We start from the raw sequence: 15,333 nt of genomic DNA, 5'->3' as shown, positions 1-15,333 counted from the left end.
TTGATCTCCATCTTCGGGGCTCCATGATCATCATCGTCACCGGCATGACACCATGATCTCCATCATCATGATCTCCATAATCGTGTCTCCATGAAGTTGTCTCGCCAACTTATTACTTCTACTACTATGGCTACCGGTTAGCAATAAAGTAAAGTAATTACATGGCGTTTGTTCAGTGACACGCAGGTCATATAATAAATAAAGACAACTCCTATGGCTCCTGCCGGTTGTCATACTCATCGACATGCAAGTCGTGATTCCTATTACAAGAACATGATCAATCTCATACATCACATATCTTTCATCACATTCTTCTTGGCCATATCACATCACATAGCATACCCTGCAAAAACAAGTTAGACGTCCTCTAATTGTTGTTTGCATGTTTTACGTGGCTGCTATGGGTTTCTAGCAAGAACATTTCTTACCTACGCAAAACCACAACATGATATGCCAATTGCTATTTACCCTTCATAAGGACCCTTTTCATCGAATCCGTTCCGACTAAAGTGGGAGAGACTGGCACCCGCTAGCCACCTTATGCAACAAGTGCATGTCAATCGGTGGAACCTGTCTCACGTAAGTGTACGTGTAAGGTCGGTCCGGGCCGCTTCATCCCACAATACCGTCGAAACAAGATTGTACTAGTAACGGTAAGCATATTGAACAAAATCAACGCCCACAACTACTTTGTGTTCTACTCGTGCAAAGAAGCTACGCAATAGACCTAGCTCTGATACCACTATTGGGGACGTAGCAAAAATTCAAAATTTTCCTACGTGTCACCAAGATCTATCTATGGAGAAACTAGCAACGAGGGGAAGGAGAGTGCATCTACATACCCTTGTAGATCGCTAAGCGTAAGCGTTCAAGAGAACGGGGTTGAAGGAGTCGTACTCGTTGTGATCCAAATCACCGGAGATCCTAGTGCCGAACGGACGGCACCTCCGCGTTCAACACACGTACAGCCCGGTGACGTCTCCCATGCCTTGATCTAGCAAGGAGAGAGGGAGAGGTTGGGGAAGACTCCATCCAGCAGCAGCACGACGGTGTGGTGGTGATGGAGGAGCGTGGCAATCCTGCAGGGCTTCGCCAAGCACCGCGGGAGAGGAGGAGGACTTGGGAGAGGGGGAGGGCTGCGCCAGGGGCAAGGGTGCAGCTCCCATGCGCCTCCCCACTATATATAGGGGTGGAGGGGGATTATTTCTTGCCCTCCTAGTCCATTGGGGCATTGGCAAAGGTGGGAGGAAAGAAATCCCATCCTTTCCTTTCCCCACCGATTGTTATCCTCCCTTTTTAGGGATCTTGATCTTATCCCTTCGGGATATGATCTTATTCCTTCTAAGGGGGGATCTTGGTGCGCCTTGACCAGGGGTGTGGGGCCTTGCCCCCACTACCCACGTTCATGTGGGTCCCCCCATGCAGGTGGGCCCCACTCCGGAACCTTCTAGAACCTTGCCGGTACAATACCGAAAAATCCCGAACATTTTTCGGTGGCCAAAATAGGACTTCCCATATATAAATCTTTACCTCCGGACCATTCCGGAACTCCTCGTGACATTCGGGATCTCATCCGGGACTCCGAACAACATTCGGTAACCACGTATATCTATTCCCTATAACCCTAGCGTCATCGAACCTTAAGTGTGTAGACCCTACGGGTTCGGGAACCATGCAGACATGACCGAGACGTTCTCCGGTCAATAACCAACAACGGGATCTGGATACCCATGTTGGCTCCCACATGTTCCACGATGATCTCATCGGATGAACCACGATGTCAAGGACTCAATAAATCCCGTATACAATTCCCTTTGTCTAGCGGTATTGTACTTGCCCGAGATTCGATCGTCGGTATGCCGATACCTTGTTCAATCTCATCACCAGCAAGACTCTTTACTCGTTCCGTAACACATCATCCCGTGATCAACCCCTTGGTCACATTGTGAACATTATGATGATGTCCTACCGAGTGGGCCTAGAGATACCTCTCCGTTACACGGAGTGACAAATCCCAGTCTCGATTCGTGCCAACCCAACAGACACTTTCAGAGATACCTGTAGTGCACCTTTATAGCCACCTAGTTACGTTATGACGTTTGGTACACCCAAAGCATTCCTACGACATCTGGGAGTTGCACAATCTCATGGTCTAAGGAAATGATACTTGACATTAGAAAAGCTTTAGCATACGAACTACGATCTTTGTGCTAGGCTTAGGATTGGGTCTTGTCCATCACATCATTTGGAGAATGATGTGATCCCATTATCAACGACATCCAATGTCCATGGTCAGGAAACCGTAACCATCTATTGATCAATGAGCTAGTCAACTAGAGGCTTACTAGGGACATGGTGTTGTTTACGTACCCACACATGTATTTGAGTTTCCTATCAATACGATTATAGCATGGGTAATAAACGATTATCATGAACAAGGAAATATAATAATAACTAATTTATTATTGCCTCTAGGGCATATTTCCAACAAGATTTGACACTGATCCGGATGACTCTAAGTCGCAAAACAGATACGTATTTTTACTGAATAGAGGAGCTATCAGTTGGTGCAGTTCCAAGTAGAGCGTCGTGGCGGGATCTATTGTGAAGCGGAGTACATTGCTACTTTGGAAGCAGCGAATGAAGGAGTTTGAATGAAGGATTCATATCCAATCTAGGTGTCATACCTAGTGCATCGGGTCCAATAAAAATCTTTTGTGACAATACTGGTGCAATTGCCTTGGCAAAAGAATCCAGATTTCACAAGAGAACCAAGCACATCAAGAGATGCTTCAATTCCATCCGTCATCAAGTGTCGGAGGGGGACATAAAGATTTGCAAGATACACACGGATCTGAATGTTGCAGACCCTTGACTAAGCCTATTCCATCAGCAAAACATGATCAACACCAAAGCTCCATGGGTGTTAGAATTATTACAATGTAATCTAGATTATTGACTCTAGTGCAAGTGGGAGACTGAAGGAAATATGCCCTAGAGGCAATTATAAAGTTATTATTTATTTCCTTAATTCATGATAAATGTTTATTATTCATGCTAGAATTTTATTAACCGGAAACTTAGTACATGTGTGAATACATAGAAAAAAACATATAGTCCCTAGTATGCCTCTACTAGACTATCTCGTTAATCAAAGATGGTTATGTTTCCTAACCATAGACATGTATTGTCATTTGATGAACGGGATCACATCATTAGGAGAATGACGTGATGGACATGACCCATCCGTTAGCTTAGCATTATGATCGTGTTAGTTTCATTGCTACTGCTTTCTTCATGACTTATACAATTTTCTCATACTATGAGATTATGCAACTCATGTTGGAAATATGCCCTAGAGGTAATAATAAAATGATTATCATTATATTTCCTTGTTCATGATAATTTCTATTATTCATTCTATAATTGTATTGACCGGAAACCGTGATACGTGTGTGAATACATAGACCACAACATGTCCCTAGTGAGCCTCTAGTTGACTAGCTCATTGATCAACAGATGGTCATGGTTTCCTGACTATGGACATTGGATGTCATTGATAACGGGATCACATCATTAGGATAATGATGTGATGGAGAAGACCCAATCTTAAGCATAGCACATGATCGTGTAGTTCGTTTTCTAAAGCTTTTCTAATGTCAAGTATCAGTTCCTTAGACCATGAGATTTTGTAACTCCCAGATACCGTAGGAGTGCTTTGGGTGTACCAAACGTCACAACGTAACTAGGTGACTATAAAAGGTGCACTACATGTATCTCCGAAAGTGTCTGTTGGGTTGGCACGAATCGAGACTGGGATTTGTCACTACGTATGACGGAGAGGTATCTCCGGGACCACTCGGTAATGCATCATCATAATGAGCTCAGTGTGACCAAGTGGTTAGTCATGGGATCATGCATTATGTAACGAGTAAAGTGACTTGCCGGTAACGAGATTGAACGAGGTATTGGGATACCGACGATCGAATCTCGGGCAAGTAACATACCTATTGATAAAGGGAATTGCATACAGGATTACTTGAATCCTCGACATCGTGGTTCATCCGATGAGATCACCATGGAACATGTGGGAGCCAATATGGGTATCAGATCTCGCTATTCGTTATTGGCCGGAGAGCTGTCTCGGTCATGTCTGCGTGATTCCCGAACACGTAGGGTCTACACACTTAAGGTTCGATGACGCTAGGGTTATTAGGAAGACTTGTATGTGATTACCTAATGTTGTTTGGAGTCCCGGATGAGATCCTGGATGTCACGAGGAGTTCCGGAATGGTCCGGAGGTGAAGATTTATATATGGGAACTTGTCATACGGTCACCGGAAGAGTTCGGGGGCAAATCGGTATTGTACCAGGGCCACCGGAAGGGTTCCGGGGGTCCACCGGGAGGGTCCACCGGGAGGGGCCACCTCTCCCGGAGGGCCTCGTGGGCTGTAGAGGGAAGGGAACCAGCCCTTAGAGGGTTGGGATCCACCCCCCCCTTGGGCCCATGCGCCTAGGGTTGGGGGGAAACCCTAAGGGGGGCGCCCCCCTTGCTTGGGGGGCAAGCCCCCTCCCCTTGGCCACCGCTCCGCCCCCTCTAGATCTCATCTAGAAGGGCCGGCCCCCTTCCCCTCTCCTATAAATAGAGGGGCGAGAGGAGGGCGGCAGCAACACATCCAAGGCGCAGCCCCTCCCCTCCCCAACACCTCTCCTCCTCCGCAAGAGCTTGGCGAAGCCCTGCCGGAGTACTGCCGCTCCATCACCACCACGCCGTCGTGCTGCTGTTGGAGTCCATCTTCCTCAACCTCTCCCTCCTCCTTGCTGGATCAAGGCGCGGGAGACGTCACCGGGCTGCACGTCTGTTGAACGCGGAGGTGCCGTTGTTCGGCGCTAAGATCGGAATCCACCGCGATCTGAATCACTTCGAGTACGACTCCTTCATCCGCGTTCTGGCAACGCTTCCGTCTCGCGGTCTTCAAGGGTATGAAGATGCACTCCCCTCTCTCTCGTTGCTAGTTGCTCCATAGATTGATCTTGGTGATACATAGAAATTTTTTATTTTCTGCAACGATCTCCAACAGTGGCATCATGAGCTAGGTTTATGCGTAGTTTCTATGCACGAGTAGAACACAATTTTGTTGTGGGCGTAGATTTTGTCAATTTACTTGCCACTACTAGTCTTATCTTGTTTCAACGGTATCGTGGGATGAAGCGGCCCGGACCGACCTTACACGTATACTTACGTGAGACAGGTTCCACCGACTGACATGCACTAGTTGCATAAGGTGGCTAGCAGGTGTCTGTCTCTCCCACCTTAGTCGGATCAGATTCGATGAAAAGGGTCCTTATGAAGGGTAAAAATAAATTAGCATATCACATTGTGGTTTTGGCGTAGGTAGGAAACGTTCTTGCTAGAACCCTATAGCAGCCACGTAAAAAACATGCAACAACAATTAGAGGACGTCTAACTTGTTTTTGCAGCATATGCCTTGTGATGTGATATGACCAAAAAGTATGTGATGAATGAAATATATGTGATGTATGAGATTGATCATGTTCTTGTAATAGGAATCACGACTTGCATGTCGACGAGTATGACAACCGGCAGGAGCCATAGGAGTTGTCTTTATTTATTGTATGACCTGCGTGTCACTAAATAACGCCATGTTATTACTTTACTTCTTTTGCTAAACCGTTAGCCATAGTAGTAGAAGTAATAGTTGGCGAGACAACTTCATGGAGACACGACGATGGAGATCATGGTGTCATGCCGGTGACGATGATGATCATGGGGCCCCGAAGATGGAGATCAAAGGAGCAAAATGATATTGGCCATATCATGTCACTATTTGATTGCATGTGATGTTTATCATGTTTTTGCATCTTATTTGCTTAGAGCGACGGTAGTAAATAAGATGATCCCTCATAATAATTTCAAGAAAGTGTTTCCCCTAACTGTGCGCCGTTGCGAAAGTTCGTTGTTTCGAAGCACCACGTGATGATCGGGTGTGATAGATTCTAACGTTCACATACAACGGGTGTAAGCCAGATTTACACATGCAAAACACTTAGGTTGACTTGACGAGCCTAGCATGTATAGACATGGCCTCGGAACACAAGAGACCGAAAGTTCAAACATGAGTCGTATAGAAGATACGATCAACATGGAGGTGTTCACCGATTATGACTAGTCTATCTCACGTGATGATCGGACACGGCCTAGTTGACTCGGATCATGTATCACTTAGATGACTAGAGGGATATCAATCTGAGTGGGAGTTCGTTAAATAATTTAATTAGATGAACTTAATTATCATGAACTTAGCCTAAAACCTTTGCAAAATGTCTTGTAGATCAAATGGCCCACGCTCATGTCAACCTCAACTTCAACGCATTCCTAGAGAAACCAAGCTGAAAGACGATGGTAGCAACTATACGGACTGGGTCCGGAACCTGAGGATCATCCTCATAGCTGCCAAGAAAGCATATGTCCTAGAAGCACCGCTAGGTGAAGCACCCGTCCCGGCGAACCAAGACATTATGAATGCTTGGCAGTCGCGTGTTGATGATTACTCCCTCGTTCAGTGCGGCATGCTTTACAGCTTAGAACCGGGGCTCCAAAAGCGTTTTGAGCAACACGGAGCATATGAGATGTTCCAAGAGCTGAAAATGGTTTTCCAAGCTCATGCCCGGGTCGAGAGATATGAAGTCTCCGACAAGTTCTACAGTTGTAAGATGGAGGAAAATAGTTCTGTCAGCGAGCAGATACTCAAAGTGTCTGGGTTGCACAACCGCTTGTCCCAGCTGGACATTAACCTCCCGGATGAGGCGGTCATTGACAGAATCCTTCAGTCGCTGCCACCTAGCTACAAGAGCTTTGTGATGAACTACAATATGCAGGGGATGGTGAAAACTATTCCTGAGGTATTTTCAATGCTGAAATCAGCAGAGGTGGAAATCAAAAAGGAACATCAAGTGTTGATGGTCAATAAACCACTAGTTTCAAGAAAGGCAAGGGTAAGAAGAACTTCAAGAAGGACGGCAAGGGAGTTGCCGAGCCCGGTAAGCCAGTTGCCGGTAAGAAGTCAAAGCACGGACCCAAACCTGACACTAAGTGCTTTTATTGCAAGGGGAACGGTCACTAGAAGCGGAACTGCCCCAAGTACTTAGCGGATAAGAAGGCCGGCAACACCAAAGGTATATGTGATATACATGTTATTGATGTGTACCTTACCAATACTCGTAGTAGCTCCTGGGTATTTGATACCGGTGCGGTTGCTCATATTTGTAACTCAAAACAGGAGACTGGCGAAGGACGAGGTGATGGTGCGCATCGGGAATGGTTCCAAGGTCGATGTGATCGCCGTCGGCACGCTACCTCTACATTTACCTACGGGATTAGTTTTAAACCTTAATAATTGTTATTTAGTGCCAGCTTTGAGCATCAACATTGTATCTAGATCTCATTTAATACGAGATGGCTACTCATTTAAATCCGAGAATAATGGTTGTTCTATTTATATGAGAGATATGTTTTATGGTCATGCCCCGCTGGTCAATGGTTTATTCTTAATGAATCTCGAACATGATGTTACACATATTCATAGTGTGAATACCAAAAGATGTAAGATTGATAATGATAGTCCCACATATCTGTGGCACTGCCGCCTTGGTCACATTGGTGTCAAACGCATGAAGAAGCTCCATGCAGATGGACTTTTGGAGTCTCATGATTTCGAATCATTTGACACGTGCGAACCATGCCTCATGGGCAAAATGACCAAGACTCCGTTCTCCGGAACAATGGAGCGAGCAACCAACTTATTGGAAATTATATATACTGATGTGTGCGGTCCAATGAGCGTTGAGGCTCGCGGTAGCTATCGTTATGTTCTCACCCTCACTGATGACTTAAGTAGATATGGGTATGTCTACTTGATGAAACACAAGTCTGAGACCTTTGAAAAGTTCAAGGAATTTCAGAATGAGGTAGAGAATCAACGTGACAGAAAAATAAAGTTCTTACGATCAGATCATGGGGGAGAATATTTAAGTCACGAGTTTGGTACGCACTTAAGGAAATGTGGAATTGTTTCACAACTCATGCCGCCTGGAACACCGCGTAAGGGTGTGTCCGAACATCGTAATCGCACTCTATTGGATATGGTGCGGTCTATGATGTCTCTTACCGATTTACCGCTATCATTTTGGGGATACACTTTAGAGACAACCACTTTCACTTTAAATAGGGCACCGTCTAAATCTGTTGAGACGACACCGTATGAATTATGGTTTGGGAAGAAACCTAAGCTGTCGTTTCTAAAAGTTTGGGGATGCGATGCTTATGTCAAGAAACTTCAACCTGAAAAGCTCGAACCCAAGTCGGAAAAATGCGTCTTCATAGGATACCCTAAGGAAACCATTGGGTATACCTTCTACCTCAGATCCGAAGGCAAGATTTTCGTTGCCAAGAACGGGTCCTTTCTGGAGAAAGAGTTTCTCTCGAAAGAAGTAAGTGGGAGGAAAGTGGAACTTGATGAAGTACTACCTCTTGAGCTGGTGAGTAGCGCAGCTCAGGAAGATGTTCCTGTGGTGCATGCACCGACTAGAGAGGAAGTTAATGATGATGATCAAGGTACTTCGGATCAAGTTGCTACTGAACTTCGTAGATCCACAAGGACACGTTCCACACCAGAATGGTATGGCAACCCTGTCCTGGAAATCATGTTGTTAGACAACGGTGAACCTTCGAACTATGAAGAAGCGATGGCGGGCCTAGATTCCAACAAATGGCTTGAAGCCATGCAATCCGAGATAGGATCCATGTATGAAAACAAAGTATGGACTTTGACAGACTTGCCCGATGATCGGCGAGCGAAAGAAAATAAATGGATCTTTAAGAAGAAGACGGACGCGAATGGTAATGTTACCATCTATAAAGCTCGACTTGTCACTAAGGGTTATCGGCAAGTTCAAGGGGTTGAATGCGATGAGACTTTCTCTCCCGTAGCGAAGCTGAAGTCCGTCCGAATCATGTTAGCAATTGCCGCATACTATGATTATGAGATATGGAAAATGGATGTCAAAACGGCATTCCTTAATGGCTATATTAAGGAAGAATTGTATATGATGCAGCGGGAAGGTTTTGTCGATCCTAAGAATGCTAACAAGGTATGCAAGCTCCAGCGATCCATTTATGGGCAGGTGCAAGCATCTCGGAGTTGGAACATTCACTTTGATGAAATGATCAAAGCGTTTGGGTTTATGCAGACTTATGGAGAAGCCTGCATTTATAAAAAAGTGAGTGGGAGCTCTGTAGCATGTCTCATATTATATGTGGATGACATACTTTTGATGGGAAATGATATAGAACTTTTGGACAGCATAAAGGCCTACTTGAATAAGTGTTTTTCAATGAAGGACCTTGGAGAAGCTGCTTATATATTAGGCATCAAGATCTATAGAGATAGATCGAGACACCTCATAGGTCTTTCACAAAGCACATACCTTGATAAGATATTGAAGGAGTTCAATATGGATCAGTCCAAGAAGGGGTTCTTGCCTGTGTTGCAAGGTGTGAAATTGAGCTCGGCTCAATCCCCGACCACGACAGAAGATAGAGAAAAGATGAGTGTCATCCCCTATGCCTCGGCCATAGGGTCTATTATGTATGCCATGCTGTGTACCAGACCTGATGTAAACCTTGCCGTGAGTTTGGTAGCTAGGCACCAAAGTAATCCCGGCATGGAACACTAGACAGCGGTCAAGAATATCCTGAAGTACCTAAAAAGGACTAAGGATATGTTTCTCGTTTATGGAGGTGACGAAGAGCTCGTCGTAAAGGGTTACGTCGATGCTAGATTCGACACAGATCTGGATGACTCCAAGTCAAAAACCGGATACGTGTATATTTTGAATGGTGGGGTACTAAGCTGGTGCAGCAGCAAGCAAAGCGTCATGGCGGGATCTACATGTGAAGCGGAGTACATGGCAGCCTCGGAGGCAGCACATGAAGCAATCTGGATGAAGGAGTTCATCACCGACCTAGGAGTTTTCCCAATGCGTCGGGGCCGATCACTCTCTTCTGTGACAACACTGGAGCTATTGCCCTTGCCAAGGAGCCCAAGTTTCACAAGAAGACCAGGCACATCAAGCATCGCTTCAACTCCATTCGTGAAAATGTTCAAGATGGAGACGTAGATATTTGCAAAGTGCATACGGATCTGAATGTCGCAGATCCGTTGACTAAACCTCTTCCGCGAGCAAAACATGATCAACACCAGAACTCTATGGGTGTTTGATCAATCACAGTGTAACTAGATTATTGACTCTAGAGCAAGTGGGAGACTGTTGGAAATATGCCCTAGTGGCAATAATAGAATGATTATTACTATATTTCCTTGTTCGTGATAATTGTCTATTATTCATGCTATAACTGTATTGACCGGAAACCATGATACATGTGTGAATACATAGACCACAACATGTCCCTAGTGAGCCTCTAGTTGACTAACTCGATGATCAACAGATGGTCATGGTTTCCTGACTATGGACATTGGATGTCATTGATAACGGATCACATCATTAGGAGAATGATGTGATGGACAAGACCCAACCTTAAGCATAGCACAAGATCGTGTAGTTCGTTTGCTAGAGCTTTTTGATTGTCAAGTATCAGTTCCTTAGAACATGAGATTGTGTAACTCCCGGATACCGTAGGAGTGCTTTGGGTGTACCAACCGTCACAACGTGACTGGGTGACTATAAAGGTGCACTACAGGTATCTCCGAAAGTGTCTGTTGGGTTGGCACGAATCGAGACTGGGATTTTTCACTCTGTATGACAGAGAGGTATCTCTGGGCCCACTTGGTAATGCATCATCATAATGAGCTTAATGTGACTAAGTGGTTAGTCACGGGATCATGCATTATGTAACCAGTAAAGTGACTTGCCGGTAACGAGATTGAACGAGGTATTAGGATACCGACGATCGAATCTCGGGCAAGTAACGTACCGATTGATAAAGGGAATTGCATACGGGATTACTTGAATCCTCAACATCATGGTTCATCCGATGAGATCATCGTGGAACATGTGGGAGCCAACATGGGTATCCAGATCCCGCTGTTGGTTATTGGCCGGAGAACTGTCTCGGTCATGTCTGCGTGATTCCCAAACCCGTAGGGTCTACACACTTAAGGTTCGATCACGCTAGGGTTATTAGGAAGACTTGTATGTGATTACCGAATGTTGTTCGGAGTCCCGGATGAGATCCTGGACGTCACGAGGAGTTCCAGAATGGTCCAAAGGTGAAGATTTATATTTGGTAAGTTGTCATACGGTCACCGGAAAAGTTCAGGGGCATACCAGTATTGTACCGGGGCCACCGGAAGGGTTCCGAGGGTCCACCGGGAGGGGCCACCTCTCCCGGAGGGCCTCCTGGGCTGTAGAGGGAAGGGAACCAGCCCTTAGAGGGTTGGGCGCCACCCCCCTTGGGCCCATGCGCCTAGGGTTGGGGGGAAACCCTAAGGGGGGCGCCCCCCTTGCTTGGGGGGCAAGCCCCCTCCCCTTGGCCGCCCCCCTCTAGATCTCATCTAGATTAGGCCGGGCCCCTTCCGCCTCCTCCTATAAATAGAGGGGCGAGGGGAGGGCTGCAACAACACATCCAAGGCGCAGCCCATCCCCTCCCCAACACTTCTCTTCCTCCGCAAGAGCTTGGCGAAGCCCTGCCGGAGTACTGTCGCTCCATCACCACCACTCCGTCGTGCTGCTGTTGGAGTCCCTCTTCCTCAACCTCTCCCTCCTCCTTCCTAGATCAAGGCGCGGGAGACGTCACCGGGCTGCACGTGTGTTGAACGCGGAGGTGCCGTTGTTTGGCGCTAAGATCAGAATCCACCGCGATCTGAATTGCTTCGAGTACGACTCCCTCATCCGCGTTCTTGCAACACTTCCGTCTCGCGGTCTTCAAGGGTATGAAGATGCACTCCCCTCTATCTCGTTGCTAGTTGCTCCATAGATTGATCTTGGTGATACGTAGAAAATTTTTATTTTCTGCAACGATCTCCAACAACTCCCGAATACCGGAGGAACAGTTTGTGTGCTACCAAACGTCACAACATAAATGGGTGATTATAATGGTTCTCTACAGGTGTCTCCGAAGGTGTTTTTTGGGTTGGCATAGATTGAGATTAGGATTGTCACTCCGTGTTTCAGAGAGGTATCTCTGGGTCTTCTCGGTAATACTCATCACTATAAGCCTTGCAAGCATTATGACTAATGAGTTAGTTGCGGGATGAAGTATTACGGAACGAGTAAAGAGACTTGCCGGTAACGAGATTGATCTAGGTACTGAGATACCGACGATCGAATCTCGGGCAAGTAACATACCGATGACAAAGGGAACAACATCTGTTGTATGCGGTTTGATTGATAAAGATCTTCGTAGAATATGTAGGAACCAATATGAGCATCCAGGTTCCACTATTGGTTATTGATCGGAGATGTGCCTCGGGTATGTCTACATAGTTCTCGAACCCGTAGGGTCCGCACGCTTAACGTTCGATGATGATTGGTATTATGAGTTTATGTGATATGATGTACCAAAGGTTGTTCGGAGTCCCGGATGTGATCACAGACATGACGAGGAGTCTCAAAATGGTCGAGACATAAAGATTGATATACTGAACGACTATATTTGGACACGGGAAGTGTTCCGGAGAAGTTTCGGATAAAACTAGAGTGCCGGAGGGTTATCAGAACCCCCCAGGGGAACTAATGGGCCTCGATGGGCCTTAGTGGGGAGAGAGAGAGAGCGACCAGGGCAGGCCGCGCGCCCCGTCCCCTTGAGTCAGAATAGGACAAGGAAGGGGGCGGCACCCCCCTTTCCTTCCCCCTCTCCTTCTCCTTCCTTCCCCCTCTGTCCCTTTAGGTGGAAACCTACTAGGACTGGGAGTCCTAGTAGGAATCCCCTATTGGGGGCGCGCCCTAGGAGGGCCGGTCGGCTTCCCCCTTGCTTCTTTATATACGGGGGCAGGGGGCACCCTAGAACAGACAAGTTGATTGTTTAGCTGTGTGCGGTGCCCCCCTCCACGGATTTCCACCTCGGTCATAACGTCGTAGAAGCCCTGCGCCGGTAACTTCATCATCACCATCAACACGTCGCCGTGCTGACGAAACTCTCCCTCGACCTCAGCTGGATCTAGAGTTCGTGGGACGTCACCGAGCTGAACATGTGCAGATCACGGAGGTGCTGTACCTTCGGTGCTAGGATCGGTCGGATCGTGAAGACGTACGACTACATCAACCACTTTATCATAATGCTTCCGCTTTCGGTCTACGAGGGTACGTAGACAACACTCTTCCCTCTTGTTGCTATGCATCACCTAGATAGATTATGCGTGATCGTACGATTTTTTTTGAAATTGCTGCGTTCCCCAACACGCGGGTCGGCGCAGCCGTGGCGAAGCAGTTTCAACGGGGTCCAGCGGCATCAGCGGTGCGGGAGGCGTGGGTGGACCGCACGTGGGAGATGAAGAAGAGCTGGCACGAGCGCAACGGCTGCACCCCCGACATCGACACCCCCGTGGTGTTTGCAGTGGGGAAGCATCCCGGCGGGTCCTCGTCCTTGTGCGCCTCCTCCTTCCTGCACCACCACTCGTTCGCCAAGCGTCGCGATGTACATGGAGGAGTTGTGTGCAAGCAGGGACCTCGGCCTCGAGCTCCCCTTCGACGGCAGCGTTGAGATTCAATACTACAGCCTCTCCGCGGGCAGTAGTCCTACCCACAGCCACGCCAGTAGCAGCATCGCGCGGGAGAGCAGCGGCAGGCGATGGCGGTGTGCGGGGAGCAGTAGAGGGCGATGCCACTGCGTGGGGGAGTAGCGGCGGGTGGCGGCGTGCAGGAACAATAGGGGGAGGCGAGAGAGAGCATAAATTTACCGAAAAAGGCTTCCACCCCGCTTTATATATAAAGCAAAGATCCACATCACCCGATACAAACGCACGCCACCACCACACACACACCCAAGGCAAGGAACAAAGGTGTTGAGCGCAACAACACCACCCCTAGCACTACTACCATGAAGAGATGAAGCCGCATATGACGAACCGTGAACTCCAAGGCGGCGGCTTCACGAAGGAAACGACACCGGAGCCGCCACCGCCGGATCCAAGGATCAGAGTTTCTCCGCCGAGAGCGCCGCGTCGACGCCTTCAAGAAGGGAACGAGCTTCTCCGCCGCCGGTCCGTCCGAAGACAAAACATGTTTTTACCCCGGCCAACACTCACCGCCACACCCCGGCTACCACGCCGCCCACACGGCCATGGCCACCAGGCAGCACCAAAGCCACGGTCTCTGCCAAAGAGCACCGCGCTACCGCCTCCAGGGCCGCCGCCCCGGCATCCAAGACCTTGACACCACCTCACCCGAGGCCCACCGCTACCCCGACCAAAGAGACGGGCGAAAAGGTCCCACCTTTCGCACCCCTGGGCGACCCCCAGCGTCGAGACCCAATAGGCTGGCCAGCACAGGCATCCATCGACCCGTCCTACAACCCCGAGCGCGAGACGAGTTCGGTCCTGCAGCACCGAGAGGGGGGCGAGGTCAGTCCTGCTGCATCGTGCACAAGACGAGCTCGGTCCTGCTGCACTGTGCGCGAGACGAGCTCGGTCCTGCTGCACCGGGGGCGAGACGCGCGATGGACCGCAGCTGGGAGAGGGACAGCCCTTCGATGGAAGAAGCGCCCAGGCGCCGAGGAGATGGGGTGAAGGCCGAGATGGACCGAATGCAGATGAGCCGACGCTGGAGAAGCCGGCCGCCGCTGCAGGCAGATCCGCCGAGCCACCGGGAAGCCGCCACGACACCGGGAGGCCGCCATCATGCGTCGGGCCTCCCCACGCCGCCGCCCCCGGCCGGAGCAACGGCCACACCAGACCGCCGCCCAACCCGCGTCGCCCGGTGAGCTCCAAGCACCGGAGCCGCCGGGCACGCACCACCGAAGCCAAGCGCCGCCGGCCGACCCCCACTGCCAAATCCGGCCGGATCCAGCAGGAGGCAGTCCGCGCCACCTCCCGAGAAGGGAGCACCGCAGGCCCGCAGCCACCCGCCGCACACAGATCCTGGACGTCGGCGCGCCGCCAGCAGCCAGCCACCATGCCGCGCCGCTGCGCCCAGCGGCCGCCCAGCGCCACCGCTCGAAGACGCCGCCTGCGCCAGCACACCACGAGCAGAGGGGGAGAAAGGCCCCGCCGCCGCCCCCACCGGGCTTTGCCCGACCGAGCTCGCCGGCGGCGGCGCAGAGGAGGGGAGGGAAGAGGGGGCGGAGGGGGTGCGGCT

Source organism: Triticum dicoccoides, chromosome 2B, assembly GCF_002162155.2.
Source record: "Triticum dicoccoides isolate Atlit2015 ecotype Zavitan chromosome 2B, WEW_v2.0, whole genome shotgun sequence".
NCBI lineage: Eukaryota > Viridiplantae > Streptophyta > Magnoliopsida > Poales > Poaceae > Triticum > Triticum dicoccoides.
This window is presented reverse-complemented; position numbering follows the sequence as displayed.